The sequence below is a fragment of the Puntigrus tetrazona genome, chromosome 2 (assembly GCF_018831695.1).
Source record: "Puntigrus tetrazona isolate hp1 chromosome 2, ASM1883169v1, whole genome shotgun sequence".
Taxonomy (NCBI): domain Eukaryota; kingdom Metazoa; phylum Chordata; class Actinopteri; order Cypriniformes; family Cyprinidae; genus Puntigrus; species Puntigrus tetrazona.
In genome coordinates this window covers 4,793,898-4,808,435 of record NC_056700.1, presented here as the reverse complement: position 1 = coordinate 4,808,435, position 14,538 = coordinate 4,793,898, and the positions used below count along the sequence as shown (strand labels likewise).

Sequence of the window (14,538 nt, the reverse complement as noted above, 5' to 3'; positions counted from 1 at the left end):
CTCCAGATTACTGGAAACAATTTCAATCTGGAAAGCCACATATAAACACAGGAGAGGAAAATTAGAGGTGCACATGCCTGTAACTCCACTGGTCCATCATATTTTTTTTTGTTGAACCTGCCCTGCAGAAGGCAGCTCTGCAGACCGCAGTATGCGCCGTATTTATTTGGCTAGGCCGGCGAGGAGTAAGCAGGTCCAGGCCAGGCTTTCAGAGAGGAATACCCATTCATTCCCGCTGCTGGAAGAAAATAACCCTGCCTCTGACATTTCACATCACCAATTGGGCCAAGTTTTAATGAACCGCATTCAAATATCGGTCACGGGTCCAAAATCGTGACGCTCATTAGAGCACATGAAAACCTTTCGTGAAGTGTAGAAACCCAGGTGGGCGTGCGTTTATTGCGCGCTTTTGACCAGTTTGAAAAAGCGCCCGATTTCACACAAATCTCTCGCGTGCATCAAAAGCGAGCTTCGCGTTTCCCATTCCGCGTATGACAATAATTACATTTGTCCGATTTAATTAGCTCTGACTGCTTCAAAAATGAGCGAACCTTGAAATGATATTTACAAATCTAATTGAAATCATACATTAGTCACCAAATAGAGCAGTCCTGCCTTTAGAACTGCAGAGGTGAGATCTCAATCAGGCGTTGTGGGCATTTAATACACAGCTTATTTTAATTGATTCATTAGCAGAGGACTGTATGCCTCATGCTTTTTCCCGTCACACCCTGAACCTGTTTTTACGGTCAGTGAAAGGTGATTAGCTGCTAACGAGGCGCTCAGGTGTACTGGAAGTGGAAGCCCTGCTTCATCCGGTGTAGTAAACCTCTCCTCGCACGTTAATGAGGATCCGCGAGCACTTCAGATATAAATATTTGAGTTATGGTTCAGACCGCTGGACTCTCTCAGCTGGAAACACAGACCCAAGCGTAGAAAACAAGAAGCGGTCAACGGATGGCTCTTCACAAGGATGAGATGGGAGGACGGTGATGTGCGTCTCAAACTGATTCTGGAACTAAATGAGCGTCAGCAGCACACACAAAACCACTGACACTTACAGAATGTTACTCTAAATATGCAAACATGTAAAGCATGCGTTTGAACTATTGATACGCTCTGAAGCCGAGGCATTACCTTTTCAAAAGGTGCGCTTTTCTACCTGTTAGGATCAACGCGTACACTTAAAGTACTGATATGTGTCTTTAAGGTACCGAAATGGACAAACGCGAACCTTTTGCAAAGCTACGCCCCAGAGACAGCTTTTGAGCTTTTATTTCTGAGAGAAGACTAGGAGAAAAGCGGAATGAGCGCATGCATCCAAACTATTTGAATTGAATGCATCTCCTCATCGTTCATCAGAGACAGAAAGTGATCAGATGTTAAATGCTTATTGAACGTAGACCAATCTAGCATTTAGTTCAATAATTATATTATTTATTTCATTTATTTGTGCAATTGCATTGACAAAAGGAGGAAGAGCGCAAACACAAATAAATGAACTCCTTAAAGTTGTGTGATTTTCTGTTTTTGAGGGCTTTTCTTCATTGTGGCATTAGTATGAATGACATTTTCAATTTAAACCCTCCTCCCCAACAAGTAACATTTAAAAACGCACAGAATCATACATTTAAGACAATATATGTATGAAATGCGTCGTTTTCTTTGAGTCTGCAGACCCAAATGAGTGTCATGACACTGAAGCATGCATCCATTATCTGAGGAAATCATTACACATTTTTTGCATGCTATCCTTGTTTGTGGAGTGTAAGCTGTTTTTTGATGCATTATGCAATTAATGTGTCCTTTCAGTGTTTAACGACAAATCTTTAATGCAACCTCATTTACCTGCATGACGACAATCATCGTTAATTTGTATCTCCATGTATAAATGGGACGCTAAGCAACTGCACAGGCAGGACATCATAGTTTTTCTTTTAAAACGTCCTCTTCTGCAGTAATTTTAATGCTCCAACCGAGTGTTTTCCACCAGAGGTTTAATATCATAAACAACTGTCATGTAAGGCACTGCAGGTAATGACTGATGAGTGAGGTGATTGACGGGTTAGTAACAGGAGCGTTCCTCCTACAGGTGAAGCCATGTCTGATAAACGCACGCCACCTGCTTTCCTGAGGAGAAATTCTTCTGCGGAGCAAAGGTGAGCGAGGACGCAGGTGAAGCCTCGCTGTGACGAAACTCGACACAAACACGAGCAGTTCATCACGGGCCTGTCTGATGTCTGTCCACACACACACACACACACACACACACGCACACACATTTCAAAACAGGGTGTGCGCGACCCATGTTTTTCTAAGAGTGATTTTAAGACTTAAAGACAGGCCCCGCCCCTGTAGGCATACCCAGAGGTGAGCGCCTATATTAGAGAGCCGAGCGCGCGCGAGGATGTGAAGAGCACTTATCTGCAGCAGGTACAGGTCCTGTCAGTCTCGCGCGCTGGATCGTGTTTGACAGCTCCGCGTGGCTCTTCTGGCGCGCCGTCTCCGGTGTTTTCTCGCTCAGAAGTGCCACGAGCTCAGCCGATGAAGCTGGAGGTTTTCCGCGGGGTCACTTCGACTCCAAGCCCGCGGAGCTCTGCAGCGACGCCGAGGGCAGCGTCCCGTCGCCGATGTCCGCGGAGGAAGAGCTGGGCTCGGATGGAGACTGCGTGGCGCACAGCCCCGCACCTGCTCCTCCGGGCGCCGAGGGCAAGGCAAGCCCTACACCAGGAGACCCAAGCCTCCGTACTCGTACATCGCTCTGATCGCCATGGCCATCCGCGACTCGAACTCCGGGCCGCCTGACTTTGGCCGAAATCAACGACTACCTCATGAAAAAGTTCCGTTCTTCAGAGGCAGCTACACCGGCTGGAGGAACTCGGTGCGCCACAACCTGTCTCTCAACGACTGCTTCCTCAAGGTGCTGCGGGATCCCTCCAGACCGTGGGGCAAGGACAACTACTGGATGCTGAACCCACACAGCGAGTACACCTTCGCGGACGGAGTGTTTCGTCGGAGGAGAAAGCGCATCAGCAAAAAAGCGGGCAAGGAGCCAGAGGGGCCGGGCCAAGCTCCCGCGGTGGACGCTATCGCCACGCCTCCCTCCAGCGCCAAGTTCACGAGCTCCTTCGCCATCGACAGCATCCTCAGCCGACCTTTCAGGAAGGAGGAACGCAAAGCCGACCCCTGGCACGGCGGATACGTCATGCCAGGGGCTCGCCCGCGCTCGGACCCGCTGGAGCCCCGGAGGACTTCCGTCACCAGCGGGACTTTCTCCCGTTTCAGCTGACGGCCGAATGCCTGTCGGTGCCGCGCGCGTCCGCGGGCTTTCACCCGTTCAAGATCGACTATTTGCTGTCGTAACGCCGCGTGGCACTTTCTCTGGCACTTTCTGAGCACTTGTGACTCGACGAAGACGTATACATTTCACGCGTAAAGATCGCCCGGGAAGGTTTTACGCGGAATGACGAGAGTGAAAGTTGAGAACTATTTCATGTCACTGTCCTGCTGAGCGGCTGCCTCGTTTCAGGCCGTCGACCCTGTATTTATTTGTCCCTTGTGTCTGTCCTGAGTGTGTGTTGAAGCAGGTGCCTCGAGAGGTTCTCATAAGAGCGAGCTCGTTTTAAGGAGACCAGCTCGATTTGAGTTCTCGTGAGGCTGCTGCATCTAAACTGGAATTGTTGTAAACTATTTTGTTTCTGAGAGAATGCATGCGCATTTTATATTGAATAAAAAAACATGTTTTCAAATGAAACACGAACTGATTGTCATTCATCCAGATTTGTCTATATTATTGTCATCATATTTCCACGAATACCCAGTATGTTGAGATAATTACATACGATTTCTAAAACGAACTAAAAGCTACACACAAAAGCTAACCCTGAATGTAATGATGGCAGGAGACTTTGAAAGCAGGTGGTGTTATGATCATGCCCTTCTCTCTTCACACCCCCTGCATCCTCATCCTGACGCGTGTGTATTAATAGAAGAGACTTTGCTGAGGACACTAATGGCTTCAGGTTCCATACGTTTCCACGAGCTGTCCACGGTCCTGAAGATAAGATGAAGTACAGGATCTACCTGATCAGAAGCCTGTCCTTTAAACGTTACCCGTCTCGAGCATTTCGTTATTACAAGTAATAAGAGCACTTTTTATCATCGTTTTTACGGTCGTTCGTTTTTATTTTTATTCATCTATGCATTTACTTGTTTGTTTTTTTATATTCGTTTTAGTATTATTATTATTATTATTATTTATATTTTGGGATTGCGTAACTATATTAATCCTTGTTGTTATCTTGAAGCTTTCTTTTGACAAACAGAGGCGTATCAGATATATATATATATATATATATATAAATAATTCTAACAAAGCATACGTTTCAGAAGCACGAATTATATCAAATAATCCACAATAAATCGATTTATTAAATGAATTGAGTGGGAATAAACCCCATCATTTCAAACGTGGACATGATTCGATTTAATTTTTTTGAATCATTCATATCTCCTAAATGTCGCTCACAAATGCTGTTCTGCTCCTCTGATCTGTTCTAAATGACAGACATCGTTAATCACGCGCCGCTCGCTCCCGCCAAACTAAGACAGAAATGAATGGAGCTCAGCTTCTACGTCAGACGCGCAGCGTGACGTCACCGATCAACCTGACGGGGCCTGTGGCCATTTATGGAGTTTAAAGGGTTCATCCTCTGGAGAGACTATACTGCGACCTACAGGATGTAACGTTCACTCTCCGCCGCGCACGCGTGACATTACCTCGTTCGGTCCCCTTTTACGAAATATAGCGTTTGCGGAGCACATCTTCGTAGCTATCCAAATGTGTTTATTTGTCGTATTCTTCGCATCGAAATGAAGACCCGCGTCAGTAAATCCCCCGAGCGCAATCTCTGTTACCATCGCGCGGTTTATTTGTTTGATTGCCATTTAAACAATCTCTAGTCTCTGGACTCGAGAGGGGAGAAAACAGGCGCCTCGAGAACTCAGGGCTTTGTTTCTCTTCGCAGAGTTTCCCGAGAGCGGACACGGATATATTTAGCAGCTCAATATTTATATTTTCTGTCCAGAACTGCAGATATCCGTCCCCGAAGCGAAGCCCTGTCACGCGAGAGTAAAGCGCGTCGATATCGCCGTCATTCGGAGGCTCGACGTCGACCGAAAGGTCACCTGCAGCAGCAGAGGAATCCAGCAGTCTGGTACAACAACACTATCCCCGCGACCAGAAACCTTCAAAGTCTCTCGCGTATTTTTCTTCTGCACCGAGCGCGGCTTTTCCCAAACCAAGCGTGCATCCTGAGCGCAGCGGGGACGGCGGGTTTGATGTCGCCGGGGATTTTTGGGCCGATTATTTTCTTTACCTTTATTGTTATGACGAGGGCTGATGTTATCTCCACATCCTTTTGTTGCCTTTGATAGAGATGTGAGGCCGCTTGTTGCTGCCCGCGAATATTGCCCTCGCGCGTTTTATCGAACAGAAAAAGAGGCCTTGTCGAAACGGCAAGAGGCCGGTAAACAGTAGTGGAATAGATTCGTTTACAGAGCAAATAAACACATCTACTCGGACTCAGGGAATCGTTTTAAACGGGCCTAAGCGAGGGACGATAATAAAATTAAATTCGTTAACAATAGAACCGACTGCTTAGATTACGCGATCCTGAAAACTGCATCGAGCTATTATTATTATTGTATTATTATATTATTATTATTTTTTTATTATGCACGCACGCTCGCGTTTTCGATCAAACATTTATTGTTTAAACGTCTCATCGAAACGCGCGCGCGCTTATTGTTGTTTTTCTCGTTATTGGAGACCTTTCCCTTCTTTTTTGATTTCTTTTTTTTCGCATGGCCAATTAAGCTCACTTTCCACAATTAATTAGGCCCTCTCTCGGGGATGATAGGGGTCCGGGACGGTAAAGCCGACACTGCGCTGTGTGTGGTATCCGAGCCCTGGCGCAGCGGCTGATGGAAAAAGCCTGCTTCCACTCATGTCAAAATCATTTATCCAGAACAGCCCTTTACAAGAACTTGTATACACTCGGAGACGGGCTTTTTTTTCTCGCCCACCCCCATCACGCGCGCTCGACGAGATGCGCGCGCGGGTCACCGCCTTACGGGCTCGCGCTCTTCGCTCTTAGGCGAGGAGATGGACTCGTTCCCTCGACGGCCGAGCGCGCCATTACACCGTGCCACTCACTAGAAGTGCTTTTCAGCTTCGACCTCCCGTCCTCCAGCGCCAGAACTCTCACCAAAGCACGCCATTAATTACTGGAGCCCTGACAGCCTTCGCCCCGGTGTTTGGCGTGTGGCGCTGTTGATTGAAACGTCGGACTAGGCTTGATAAATGGCGTTATTGCGTGTATTTAGGCTGTCAGAGGGAGGTGGGGAGTCTCTCTGCTCGGACTCTGCACAGCCTCCTGCCAGACCGATAGCTGGAGGCATGCCAGACATGGAAAAAGGGTGGGTCTCCGCAGTTTGAGGAGATTTCTTGGAGGAATTTAGCGGGGATCTAGGGGGCACAGAGAGAGATTTACGAATTGATAGGTGGTCGCGTTTTGTTTGGCCGCACGTCTTTGCGCCAGAGGACTCTGGAGCATTGAGTTTCCTTCTCTTAAAGGATTAGTCTTCGCGATGGCCACCAAAGAGACTAAGGAGGGTCGCTATCCTGGCGACATACACACAGCTGGTGGCTTCAACCGGGAGCACAATTGTGGCGCACTGACCTCGGACAGACGCTGGCTTTTAGCAGAGATTTGCTCGGAGTACGCGCGGTTTCTCCCGTATTTTTAGCCCCAGACTCTTACTCCTGAAGACCGAACCCGTCTTTTAACGTCCGTCCAGCTTCCTCCGCGATGACGACCGAGAGCTCCCAGCAGCCGCTGGACACGCCGGCTCCCATCAGGTCCAGCCCCGCGTCCAGCGCCATGCACTCGGCGCTTCAGAGCACGCAGACGGCGCTGGAGAGCACGGCCGCCACCGGCAGCAAGGGCAAGAAGTCCAACTCGGGCATGAGGCGCCCGAAAAAGCCCCGTACTCGTACATCGCCCTCATAGTCATGGCGATACAGAGCTCTCCGACCAAAAGGTTAACGCTGAGCGAGATCTATCAGTTCCTCCAGGCGCGCTTCCCGTTTTTTCGGGGCTCCTACCAGGGCTGGAAAAACTCGGTCAGACACAATTTGTCTCTTAACGAGTGCTTCATCAAGCTCCCAAAGGCCTCGGGGCGGCCGGGAAAGGCCACTACTGGACCATCGACCCCGGCAGCGAGTTCATGTTCGAGGAGGGCTCCTTCCGACGCAGGCCCCGGGGTTTCCGAAGGAAATGCCAGGCGCTCAAACCCATGTACCGCATGATGAACGGCATCGGCTTCGGCGCCTCCATGCTGCCCCAGAACTTCGACTTCCAGTCGCCCTCCGCGTCCCTGGCCTGCCACGCCAACGGCTACAACCTGGACATGATGAGCAACCCGGTGCCCGGCGTCCACGCGGGATACGACAGCCTCGGCACGGGCCACCACGTCTCCCACATGTCGCCCAGCTCGGGCTCCACGTACATGACGGCGTGCCAGGTCGCTTCCAACGGCGAGTACGGCCCGGAAAACAGCAACAGCCCGCTGCACTCTCCCCCGAGCGGCATGAGCGGCTCCTGGAGTGCCACTCTCCGTACAGGGGGCCGCCTCGGCGCACTGGGCTTCTTCAGGCGTGTCTCCTTACATTAAACAGCAGCCGCTGGCCTCCAGCAGCCCAGAACTCCTCTGGACTACACTCCAGAGCATGCCTCCTTACTCTCTGGAGCAGGGCTACCTGCATCACAACGGCAGAGAATCGGCGGACATCTCAGGTGCGTCTCGACTTTATATTTCCGCAGCTCTCTAAAAAACGCCAGAAACGCAGGCTAAAGCAACCCAGTTTAATATATTTAAAAAATGCCACGCGTTAGTATCTGGCGTAGTTTCCGTAAATAAAAACGCGGTTTAAAACGAAAAGCCTGCCTGAATTAAATCACAAATCAAGTGCGGCGCGGTTTTTCGAAGCGATTTCGTTAATGCTTAAAAGGCGTGCTGTATTTACAAACAACATTTACAGAAAAGTGCAGATAGCCGTGCGAGCGTACAATCATATTTTATTTTTATAAATTGTATCGTATCTCTGTCCCCGAGGCCTCTACGAGCTTTAATGCGGTGTGTTAGAGCACGATTAAAGTTCGTTTTCGGCCGCTTTTCCTTCGGCGCTGTTTTGGAGACGCGAGATAATTCGGAAAATGACTCGAAAGGCCTTTGTGAGCCGTTTGGGATTTTCCCGTCGTTTCCCGGCGGTTCGGTGACGAAAACCCGAGCTTGACCCGAACTGAAGAGGATTTTACGCGCGTGCTCGGTTTAACCGATCGAGCCCCGAGGCTTCGTAGGAGGCCCAGGTGAACAGCAGACACACACCTACACACACAAAAGGCTTTCCGATAGAAGAAAACACAAGAAATGTGCCGAGAATAATCGTTATCATTATAACAGCGCGCTTAAAAATAAAAAACCGAGGAAGTTTGACATCGCTTGAACTAAGTCCACTTAGAGAAAACAATGGCATTGTTCTTGAAAATGCTGGAAGCACTAGAATGCATTCTGTCTGAGCTGATAATAAGCATAAAAATAAAAACGTAAAAAGCGCTAAACTGAAACGCAAGCTCCACTTCCGCGCATGCTTCCGATGATGAAATTATTCCAGCAATATATTAATGGTGTTTTTTTTTAAATTTTATTTATTATTATTATTCTCCAGCAGGAATGTCTCGATACCAGAGCCACTCATCGCCGGTCTGCGACAGAAAAGACTTTGTGCTGAACTTCAACGGCATCACGTCGTTTCACCCGTCCGGCAGCGGGTCCTACTACCACCACCAGCTCCATCACCAAGGAGTCTGCCAAGACGTGAAGCCCTGCGTGATGTAACCGAACTCTGAGCGGCCAAAATAAAAATAATACACCCGAGAGTACGGAGCGAACTCTGAAGTCCCGAAGAACGCGTGAAACGAGCGGAAGTCGATCTGAGAAACTACGAAGAAGAAGAAGAAGAAGAAGAAGAAGAAGTCGAGTGACCGCAGCAGAGGAAAGCGTTCGGGCTTCTGCTTCTTTTCTTGTTTTGTTTTCTTTGGAAAGATTATGACGTATATTTACTATCTGGGAAAAAAAAACAAAACCTCGAAATGTCCACGCGACGTTGTTTTAATCCAAGCCGTTTATCGAGTCCGCGAGCGTTTGGTTCGAGCGCGTTTCCAAAGAGAGAGAGAGGATACTACGGGAAAGCGCTCAGAAGCCGAGGATCAGGACACAGCCCGTGCATGTCGATCAAAGAAGTATCTCGTTTGTCTAAACCTTCTGTGTGTGTGTTTCTGACGGCTCTTATATCTTCAGGGTCAATGGGGCCTACGAAAACCGTATTAGAATAATAATGATTGCACTTTTGTTAGTTTAAAAAGTTGACAAATTACAGTTATGTACAGTACAATAAAACTATGTATTCTCAAAAAAAAAAGAAAAGCAGATCAATAAGTGTATTTATTTATTTATTGCTTAACCGAGTTATTTTGTTTTTGCGCAAAACGCGACAAAGACTTTCTGGTTTAACGCGAATTATATTTTTATAGCTTGGTAATAATTAAAAAGCGGTCTTCAAACGGGACGTGCTTCTTCCGATTAAAATACATGTTTGGAGGCAGAACATTGCGTCTGAGAAAGAGTTTAGTAGAAATAAGAAGAAGCCGCTTCTTCAGAAAAGAAAAGAGCGAGTCTTTATTAGACTGCTGTAAAAATAAATACAGTTTACTTAATAAAAGACGTGCTGAAGAATTAAACGCCGAGCTGTGAAAGAAAGAAAGCCTCTCGTTTGATTCACGGGGTTTCTGAGACACTGAGCTTTTAAAACGCTATTTATAGGCCTGATATCAAGCACTATACCATTCATTAATTAAATGCATTTCGTGTTTCAATGCAATCGAATTTAAAAGCTATTTAACACTGAATCGGCGCCAGACGGCTGAAGTCTCTGCTGGGTTTGAGGATCACTGAGATGATCGACGAATAGAGATGAAGTCGCTTGAACCCGATGATCGGGGCAGTGTCTCCATCTACCGGTTCACCGGCGCCGGACGAGCAGCAGCACGGATACATACAGATATACAGATAGATATAGATATAGATATAGATGCGTTCATATTCTGAAACCTATTTAAATGTAGCCTGCATTATTTTCTTCGAAGTGATACGAAACAATTAAATGACCTGAAAGAAAACACAAATAATAATAAAATAATAAACAATAGAACCTCAGCCGCCCGAAATGACCGATGTTTAAAAACAGCTAAATAACTAACACGATGAGATATTAATTTAAACCGTGCATGTTTCTTAAAAAGCGCTCGGAAATGTACTTGTCAGCTAAAAATAAAAGAAGGCTATTCATTTTGTAATACTGCAACATCAGGCTGTGTGAAAGTAAAGAAGTGCACGGAGTCACCTTCATTTCGTTGTTCATTATTATTATTATTATTATTATTATTATTATTATTATTATATTGTTCTGCCGCGGATGCCGTATAATAATGTCACTTTTCCTCACAGCACGTTTTTGTTAGGACTGTATTTTAAGGAAACAAAATGTTCTCCAAAGCGTTTATCAGGAGCTTCAAGACGTTCTGTAGAAACGCAACGAATCGCGCCGTTCCTTAGAGCTTTAATACAATCAGACGACATGCTGCTTGTGGTTTGTAGTGTGTTATTTAAAATATATGTATATAAAAAATTAAAACATTAGATGAGCAGACACATTCACAATTAAATGATCATTTTCCCGCCATAAAACTGTTTCTATGAGGAAGGCTCAGGAATATAATCGCCTGTGCTAGTAATATTCATGCTAAAAAGCAAGCAGTTAATATTGAATATTGTTCCCGGATCGAAAGTGTTACCAGTTTCTTGTATATTTAGTAAACGCGTAAAAGCTGTGAAGAACTGAGAAGAGTTTCTAAAATCGGTTCTTTACAAATGAGGAGATGGGCTTCGGTGGGCACGACTCTAATAAAGATAATAAAGTTGATAAAGTTGATAAAGTTAATAAAGCGCTCTGTGATTCTGAACGAGTGCGCGTGAAGCGTGAAGCGCGCGTTTAAAGGCGTTCCGTGTCACTTCCGCGCGTTCAGCCACACGAGGATTACATTCAAATATCCCACACACCGATGCAAATAATAATAATAATAATAATAATAATAATAATAATAATAATAAAATGACCAAAAGGGTTTCGAGAAGCTCAGATGTAAAGGACTAATGGACTCAAGCGCGTATCTCAAAACAAGAAGATGAAATAAAACACACTGTTCTTAAATGAAGCTTTACGCGTCTTCAGGATATATGTTCAAACATCTCTGAGACGTCTTTAAGACGTCCTGAAGGTCAGGTCTGAAGGAGATGAAGAGCCTGCTCTGTTCTTTCTGTTGTTGAGGGCTCAGACTCTTATTACAATCGAGAATTATTTTGCCCGTTTTGGTACAATCCCTCGATGGAAAATAGCAAACATTATCAGATCAAACGGTATTATATTATAACATCATCATGACTTTAGAAAAACAGTATAATAATAAACACGAGAACACAATAAAATCGATTTAAAATAATGATTTTAATCATTTCTTTTTCACGTAGCTTATACTTTATAGTGTTCACGTTTGTTCTTGTCCTGTTTTTAATTTAACATTTTATTATTCGTTCCTGATCGAAATGTTATTATTGAGCATTAAGCTTATTTTGCTCTGTTCAAATCTTAAACGTAATTTCTGAGTATCGTTTGATTGTTTTTAACCCGCACGGGCTTTAACTAGAATTAAACTAGTCCTTCGACCAGTTCTTGACTTCGGTCCCAGGCTTGCAGTGAAGGTGAGGAAGAGGAGGAGGAGGAGGACAGTGTTCACTAAGAAGACCTTCACTGACCTCCCTCTCCAGAGATACTTCACTGTGCTGGTTAGTTGTGTTATAGTTGACTAGTTGTCTCCTGTAGCGGGTTGATGTGTGTTCAGTTAGGTTTTGATCTGAATGCACGCGACTTTAGCTCTAAAGCTCAGCTATGATTAATTAACATAACAATATTAATATCCGAGGTTGCAATTCCCCCATTAGCAGTTCATCCATGATTTTGTGATCTTATAATCACTCTGATCAATACAAATTCAAGCACGCCTTGCTACTGAGAGAAAAAACAGTAACTAACTGATGTGTGTCCGACTGCACTGTACTGTAGTGAATCATTGAAAACAAAATGAACAAGTGAAGAATATTCATGCATATAAATTAAATTAGACAATAAAACACTCTCCTAAACATCAGTTTGGTCACACGCACGCGCACACACACACACACACACACACACACACACATCCTCCTGAAGTACACAGCCCCCTCTAGAGGTAACAACCGGAACTGATCGTCCTTCTCATCTCCTGAGAGCTCGGGGTTTGATTCCCTTCAGGGAAGATATTAATATATTAGACAGGACTGCTGGGTGTTGTAGATGTTGTGGAATATCTATAAATGTGTTAAAATGATGAGACAGACTGCAGTATTGTCGTTACTTCTGATTCAGTGTGACTGTATCTGGGTTAAATCTGGACAGATCCACCCTGGGTTACTGCCCGGAAGGATGGGTCAACCAACTCAACCAACTGTTAGTCTCTGGGGTGTATTTAACCCAGCTGTTTTTAGTCTATTAATGATGGGTAAGTGTTTATTATATCTTGTGAATCAGTGCTAGAAGATCTATCTATCTAATCACTATCTAAGATCTATCTATCTATCTATCTATCTAATGGGTGGACATTTTTCCCGATTCAATTCATAACAATTGCTGGGGCCCCAATTCGATTAAAAATTGATTGACGATTTATTATTTTTCGTCGAATATTTTGCGCACACTGGACATGAATACATACGAGATGGGAGGAAATATATATATTTCAGTGTTTCTCTCGCAATTTTATTCGTGGGACACTTTAGTTATTCATTTTTAAATTAAACATTTTAATATTTGGATAATTTATGAGCCATTATCTTTTTTTCCTCCAGAAATATTTAATATAAGCCATTTGTTGCTTGCAAAAAAAAGTATTTCTTAAGAAGATCATGCTACGTCTGTGTGAGGCTGACACCTGCTGGAGACTTCTATTATGTAGCTAAAGCTAAGCTAAATGGCTAAAGGCTAAGTTGAACGGCCGGGGTTCAGCTGGTTTTAACTAATAGGATTAATAAAATCTTCATCGCTCTTCGTTTCGGGTCAGTTCAGGTTCTCTGAGGTTGTGGTGGGCTGTAAAAACATGTTTCTCAATCATAGCATGCTGTGAAGAGGAGCTCTTTTATAAAAACGGACCCAAACCAAAAAAATCTGAGAAACTATACAGGATTTATTTTCACTATTTTCTTTGATCATTCTTTCAGGGTGCCAATATAATTCTGAACACGTCTCCCTCTCCTTCTCTCTCTGAAACAGTTGCTTCATGTATAATATAATAAATGACAAAAATAAAAATACAGCTTTTAATCTTCTACAGAAGAAGAACTAATACTTGAGGAAGGCAGACGCTTCTGAAGACGAGAACTTATAAACCCCCAGGAGATGATGAACTGAACCAGACACACCTGAAGACAATGAGACCCTTAACTGAAGACAGAAAGTAGGTCACACACAGCAAACAACAACTAACACAAATATGAGACAACTTTACGCAAGAATTCATTACAAATAGATTTATAGGCATTCATTTTTTTTTTTATTCATGCTTTTTATTTTTTTGAGCAATGAAGACGGGAGATCCTCTGATATTTAAATACAATACAACACACTATTAATCAACTGTTTTATTCAGTACAAACTGTGCTATAATATATGATCAAGATAGATGTTCATGTTTGCATTTTTTTATATATATATATATATATATATATATATATATATATATATATATATATATATATATAAACCATAACTCATACTGATTTTATATTATATAGAGCATCATAAGAAATGTAGACTCAGTGAAGCCTCTGTCATTTCAGTCGCTTTTAAACACTTTTAGAAAAAACAAATACTTTCACATCGTATTGCTATCCATCTCATAGAACATAAACAAACCAAAAAGACGTCCTGGCATCGTAAGACAGATGCACTGAATCATAATGTTTCTGATTATTCATTTAGTCAGGAAGTATAGTTTGAAAATGAGTGAAACTAGTCAAGCGTGTATAAGAAAAGAAGATCTGTGGCTGTCTCTCAGTACATGTAGCCTGCAAATATAACATGATTTTGTAGTCATACAGTATATTCTTAGTGATTTGTGAAGAGTATTAATAATAAACGTGGTCTGAACAGTCTTCATGCTCTCACATTGAAGATTCAAGGAAGCCTGATATAGAGCTGAGCTTAGAAACATCATTACGTCTAAATAAATGTAGATGCAATGAAGTGCCTGTCATATTCAAAATGTT

The 14,538-nt window shown here is 44.1% G+C and overlaps 2 pseudogenes; both read left to right on the top strand.

Annotated features, from left to right (window-relative positions):
* The first annotated feature begins 2,529 nt into the window (after positions 1-2,529).
* On the top strand, positions 2,530-3,754 carry LOC122324432 (annotated as a pseudogene).
* Positions 3,755-6,832: 3,078 nt separating this feature from the next.
* Positions 6,833-9,417, top strand: LOC122357277 (annotated as a pseudogene).
* The last annotated feature ends 5,121 nt before the right edge of the window (positions 9,418-14,538 follow it).